Source organism: Lactuca sativa, chromosome 8 (genome assembly GCF_002870075.4).
Source record: "Lactuca sativa cultivar Salinas chromosome 8, Lsat_Salinas_v11, whole genome shotgun sequence".
NCBI classification, from domain to species: Eukaryota; Viridiplantae; Streptophyta; class Magnoliopsida; order Asterales; family Asteraceae; genus Lactuca; species Lactuca sativa.
In genome coordinates, this window is record NC_056630.2 from 86,421,509 (window position 1) to 86,427,508 (window position 6,000).

The window sequence follows — 6,000 nt, forward strand, 5'->3', positions numbered from 1 at the left end:
AAATGAAAAGTTTTGGATAGTTACAAAACTTGTCCTCAAGTTTTGGAATTTGTACAGTTTCACACACTTTAATAAACTTTAATTCCAACCCTTAGAGTTTTAATAGTTAAAATTCAACCCTTATACTATTTATAACATTAATGGTTAATTATTATATATATATGTATAAGAATAAGTCGTTCTACCGTTAGTAGGCCTCATTCACGAAGCCAGTCTATAAGGTGGGTATAAGGTTATTGCCTATAAAATGGCGACTTAATGAGTGTCCACTCTCACCCACCGCTTGCTTGACTGGTGGCGGGTCGTTAGCCGAACGGGTAGGACAATGACTTTAAATCCTCATTAAAAGTATAATGATTATTATAAAGTAACTAAACCTTTTTAATTCCCAATCTTAGTTATTTTAGGAAAAATGTGAACATGGTGCTAGTCCATGGAATTCACACTTTGTACCTTACCAAGTCGTTGGTGGAGCGTGTGTGGTTAACCGACACACTAACTTGGACTAGTAAGGATCACGAAGGGTGACTTAATGTTTGTCATAGATCAATGGAGCGTGTGTGGTTAACCAACACATTGATTAGGTGATAATATTAAGCGTACCAAGTGAATTAGCATGGTTATTCACACCTTGTTTTGTGATCCTCGGCATCCCAGTCACAAAACTTGAAGGGCACAATCAAGATTGAAACATGCCATTGAAAAGTTCAATGAATCTCAAAAGAATCTAGGAATTTCAAATCCAATTAAAACCTAATAATTCATTTTGTTTTTCATGGTGGAAATTGGTGAATCGTCATTCACCTACCTTTCAAATATATTATTACTTAGATTACGGCATCCCTCTTCTAAGTATAATATATTGTGATTGGATCCTAGCCTTAATATTACATTTGGGTGTCTTATTAAGGACTCTATATATCTAATCTAAACTTGCTTTCTTCTTTCAGATGTCTTCCAACACTAATGCTTCAGGCTCTAACCCAACTGGTTCTTTCTCTCTCATGAATCTTTGTGGGAGGGTCATCTTTGATGGTTCCAACTTCATGGATTGGATTAGGAACATCAGGATGGTTACTCGTTATGAGGACAAGGAATATGTCCTCGATAAGGAGTTAAAAGAGCTTGATGAGTCTACTGCTACTCCTGAGGAGATCGCTGAATTCAGGACACATGAGAGAGATGCTACTAAGGTGGCATGTATCATGATGGCCACGATGACAGCCGAGCTCCAAAAGTCATATGAAGATTTCTACCCTTTTGAGATGCACCAAGACCTGATAGAAAGGTACCATCAGAGTGCTCGTCAGGAGCGGTATGAAATAATCTCCTCCATAATAACTACCCGCATGAAGTACGGTGAATCCGTCACGAGTCACATGCAAAAGATGAAAAGGTATGTGGACCGTTTGCTGAAGCTGAATGTGAACATCCCTGAGGAGTTGGCAATTGACATCATTTTGCACTCCTTACCTTCTTGTTATGACCATTTTCGTATGACATATCATATGAACAAGGAGGAAGTTACCCTCAGCAAGCTTCAAGGACTCTTGAAGACCGCTGAAACCGGTCTTAAGGGCAAGGCGGTTGTTACCTCTACTACTCCTACTCCAAAGCTAGTAGGAACATAAATGTTTTGCTGGATGACAATATCATATGAACAAGGAGGAAGTTACCCTCAGCAAGCTTCTTGTTATGACCATTTTCGTATGACATATCATATGCTTTTTTAAGTCACTAATTAGGCTTCTCAGGATTATGTACTTTAGTCAGATAATATATGTGTTCAAATCCTTCGAGATGTGATAAACATATCTTTTGAAAGTTTACACAATTCATTGTCATTCCTCACAATTCCTAATATGAAGATGGAATATCAGGAATAAGATAATGCAATTAATACAACCAATATCCATATTGATCTTTATCATATCTTTAAAATCTATCAGGGAAAGTATTTCTTCATAACCATAACCATGAATTAGAGCGAAACCTTTTACCACCTAGATTTAAAGGTGCATATGTTCCCATCCACGTGGATCTTCATTTTCAAACTACATTCACAATATTAGGTTTAAGACAAACCATATAAGAGAATGCAAGACCATTTTGGCGTATAGTCATTTTGAAATCCAGCAACCCAAGGCGACAATTTCCATTCTAGACACTTCTCCTATAAGTAGTCTAGCAGTGTAATTAATAATAATACTTTTATTTGTAGGTTTGAGGACAAAACTAATCAAAGTACATGTCCCTAGGCTATATTCGTAATTACCTAAGGAAGTACTAGTTTAGTATAGCCAATAACTCTGATACTAATCTGTTACACCCCCGGTCGACGGCGGAAACATCGGGCTATGCGATGTTAGAGTGTTGAATCATAGATATTGAACATACATCGAACAATAAAAAACAATATATAAATATCACTTCTATTATGGATAAAATTGTTATATCAGGATATGTTTTTGAAATACTAGAATTTCTAATTCAGATGGTGCCTTGACAGTTAGACATAACAATAAATGATAACAGACTTCCACTAGCTCCATCAATCAACCGTTGCTTTAGGGAATGCAATCTTCCAGCTCTCAGTTCCCTATAAATACATGTGGGTTCGAAAAGGTTCAACATAATGTTGGTGAGTTCACAAGTTTTTGAATAATGAAAATACTTTGTAGTTTCGAAACAGGATCTTTGTTTATGAATATAGCGATCCATTTCCTTATGTATCCTTAGTCTTGTGTTTTAGTTGGGTATGAATGACTATGTTACTAACTTTTGATTCCTTTTTTCTTGTGAATTCTTTTTTCTTGTGAATTCTTGTTGCACCCTAAAGGTACTCGTATGATGTTATGATCTTACGTATACTATAGTTGTTAGGATTTTATCTCCCTATCATTTCTTTACTGTTTGAATACTTGTGTTGTTACTACCTTTTTGTTTTATTATTTATAAATGTTTTTGTTTTCCTTGAAATGCTTCCTTGAGTACTCGTGTTGTTACTACCTTGAGTTATGTGTGTAATGTTTCTACTTCTTACGGTTTACCCCTCTATAAGTAGTTATGTTAGTTAAGACTAAACAATGTTACAATGAGTTCCTATAATCGAGCCTATGACGTTGAATCTCCCCGAAACGACGCTTCATCTGACGGTGGGGGTGTCAGTCCTGTATAGATCTATACATACCTCTCTTGCTCACTTAATATGTAATGATTATAGGTCGAGGTTAGCTAAAGGCCATTTAACTAAAGGATTAACAATGTCTCATTTAACAACTGCTTTCATGTAGCCATATCGTGTACCTCACTTTTCGTTTTAGTTGTACTTAATATATATATATATATATATATATATATATATATATATATATATATATAAAGTTAGTATAGTTTAATCTGGTAGGATATTTAGGCATAGTAACCATTAAGTACAATGTTATCCTAAAAGTTGGCAAGGGTAATGACTAGGTAAAATGATTTCATAGTGAGTTGGTCGGCGTAACAACTATGTATGATGTTACCTCTAAAAGTTTACCAGAGTAACAACTACGTAAAATGTTTTTCTAGTGAGTTGGTCACCGTAACGACTATGCATAATATAATCTTTGAAATGTTGGGCAGGTTTTCTACCAGACATAAAATTGCCATAATTTTCTAGACATAATTATATCACTAGTAATATACAATTAGCAATAATAATAAAATTAACATTGTAGTATTATCACATGTATTTCGATGGAAAACATTTTAAAATTGTAAAAGTGGGGCCATGGAGTCACACTTGAAGCGTGCTGCTTTTATTGACAAAATTATGAGTTGCTTCGGGGACTCGGGATCAATCGATGCTCAAGGAAAGGAAATAATAAAAATATTCAAAAAAATAAATTTCTAAAAGAAATAGAGAACAAAAGGGAAATCAGTCGAAAGTGATTTGTGAATTGAATGTGTAAGAATAAGGGGACTTGGGCTTCTTTTATAGATGGAATTACGGGATGCGCTTCATGCTTTCTTCAGGGTGCTGCATGCCCTTGCAACGTTGCCCCGGTGATTGCCTCCTACGTGTCAAAATTTTGTAGGTCCGCATACCCCCCCCCCCCCCCCCCCCAAATTCTAGAAGATGTGCGCGTCATGCCTGACGGGCGGATGCGTGCGCCTAAACGTTGATTTTTATAATTTGCGTAACTTCCTCATATGAGCTTCGTTTTTACGTTCTTTATATCCACACGAAGCTATCGATGAGTACTACAACTTTCCTATACGTTGTATTGGTTAATTCTGACTTTATTTTTATCCCTTATTTTTATAAGCCTAAATGATTTTATAAAAATCATATCTTTCTCGTATGGACTACGTTTTTGGTATTCTCTGTCTCATCATTCTTGTATTGAGAAGTACTTCAATTCTTCTTTACAAATTTTTGGCTAAAACTTGGCTGATTTTCCTTTAATTTTTTATGTCACACATTCCTTGTGTACGATTGATTTTTATATTTTAGAAAATTCATATCTCATTCATACGAAGTCAGATTTTTACGAAATTTGTATTTCGGGGATTGGTACAACATGTCCTTTATAATATGTTATTATTTCTTCAAAATAATGTAGTTTTTTGTGCACTTATTTTTGTAGCTTACGGACGGTTTGATTGATTTTCCTGATGTATCTCAATACGAAACCTTGTATTTTTTTAATCTTAGATTGATAGATATTACATATTAAATCTATTATACTTGACGTTTATCACTTTTAGTTATTATCCATCGGTGACAATTTGCAGAAATGTCACATAGAAGGGGTCTACAAGTGCTTCCATGTTGTTAGTAGCTCGCCCATATTGATCAGTGTAACTTCACTGAACAACGCGTTTTGTTTTTGCAGTTATTGAAAATATAGAACTCATAAGCATTGCCAACTTAACTGGAAGTGCACAAAAATTAGAGTATGTCAATTAAAAAACACAGCAAGTTTTTTTTGAACCTCAGGTCGCGTGCTAGTGACAATTACGACGATTATTGTCGCTTGACTCTCGCAATTCTCAAGATCAATACGACTCCCATTGACTTCTTGACATATAAGTTTTTCTCTCAAGGAATAGATCTTAATGAACTAAAACAAAATTCAAAGGTTCGTACGGATTTTTCGATAAGAAACATGATGTTCACAAAGTACCTACTCAATTTTAAATTTATAACCTAACAAACTTTTACTATCTATGTACCTATAGACAGTGTACCTAGTCAGTTCATAGCTTAGCTCAGGTAAGTCGGGTGACGATCACTGGGAACAAAATTTAATTAATTAAATTAACTACTTCTAATTAAAAGAATACTTCTGCCTAGATCCGATTTCACTTTCTCATATGCTTGATTTCTTATGAATAAATTATATTGATTACCAATTATCTAGCTATTATGATCAAATATCTACTCCTACCAATTTATGAATGACGAAGCAATGATCCTCCACAAGTTAAACACTAAATTGATAATATCACAATTGGACTATGAATGATATGAGTTACTCTCCTATGATCAATTCAAGAAAACAAGAACAAATTAATTCTAGTTATGCTCTATAACACAATTAAAGTTACTAGCTTTAATTACTTAAATTAAGATGTGATTAATCCTAACTCTAACTATTTAATGATCATAAAAATTAGGAGATAGATTCATGCAATTAATATGATCAATTAACACACAAAATCTAATTTTCAAGCAATATAAACTAGAACTAAAACATGCTAGGGTTAATAAATATCAAGCGCAAGTAAAATCAATAATAATCATCCAATATCGAAAACAACACATACGTATCATACTCATATTCACCAAACAGAAGCAATAGGTGATTAGCCTCTCATTATAACAGAAAAACACATTAGATCTAAGCAAAATAAGGTATACATAAGTTTAATAAGCAAACCAACTAGATCAATGTTGAATATCTTCTAAATCTTCTTCAATCCTTGAGCTCTCTTGAATTTTGACTTCCTCTA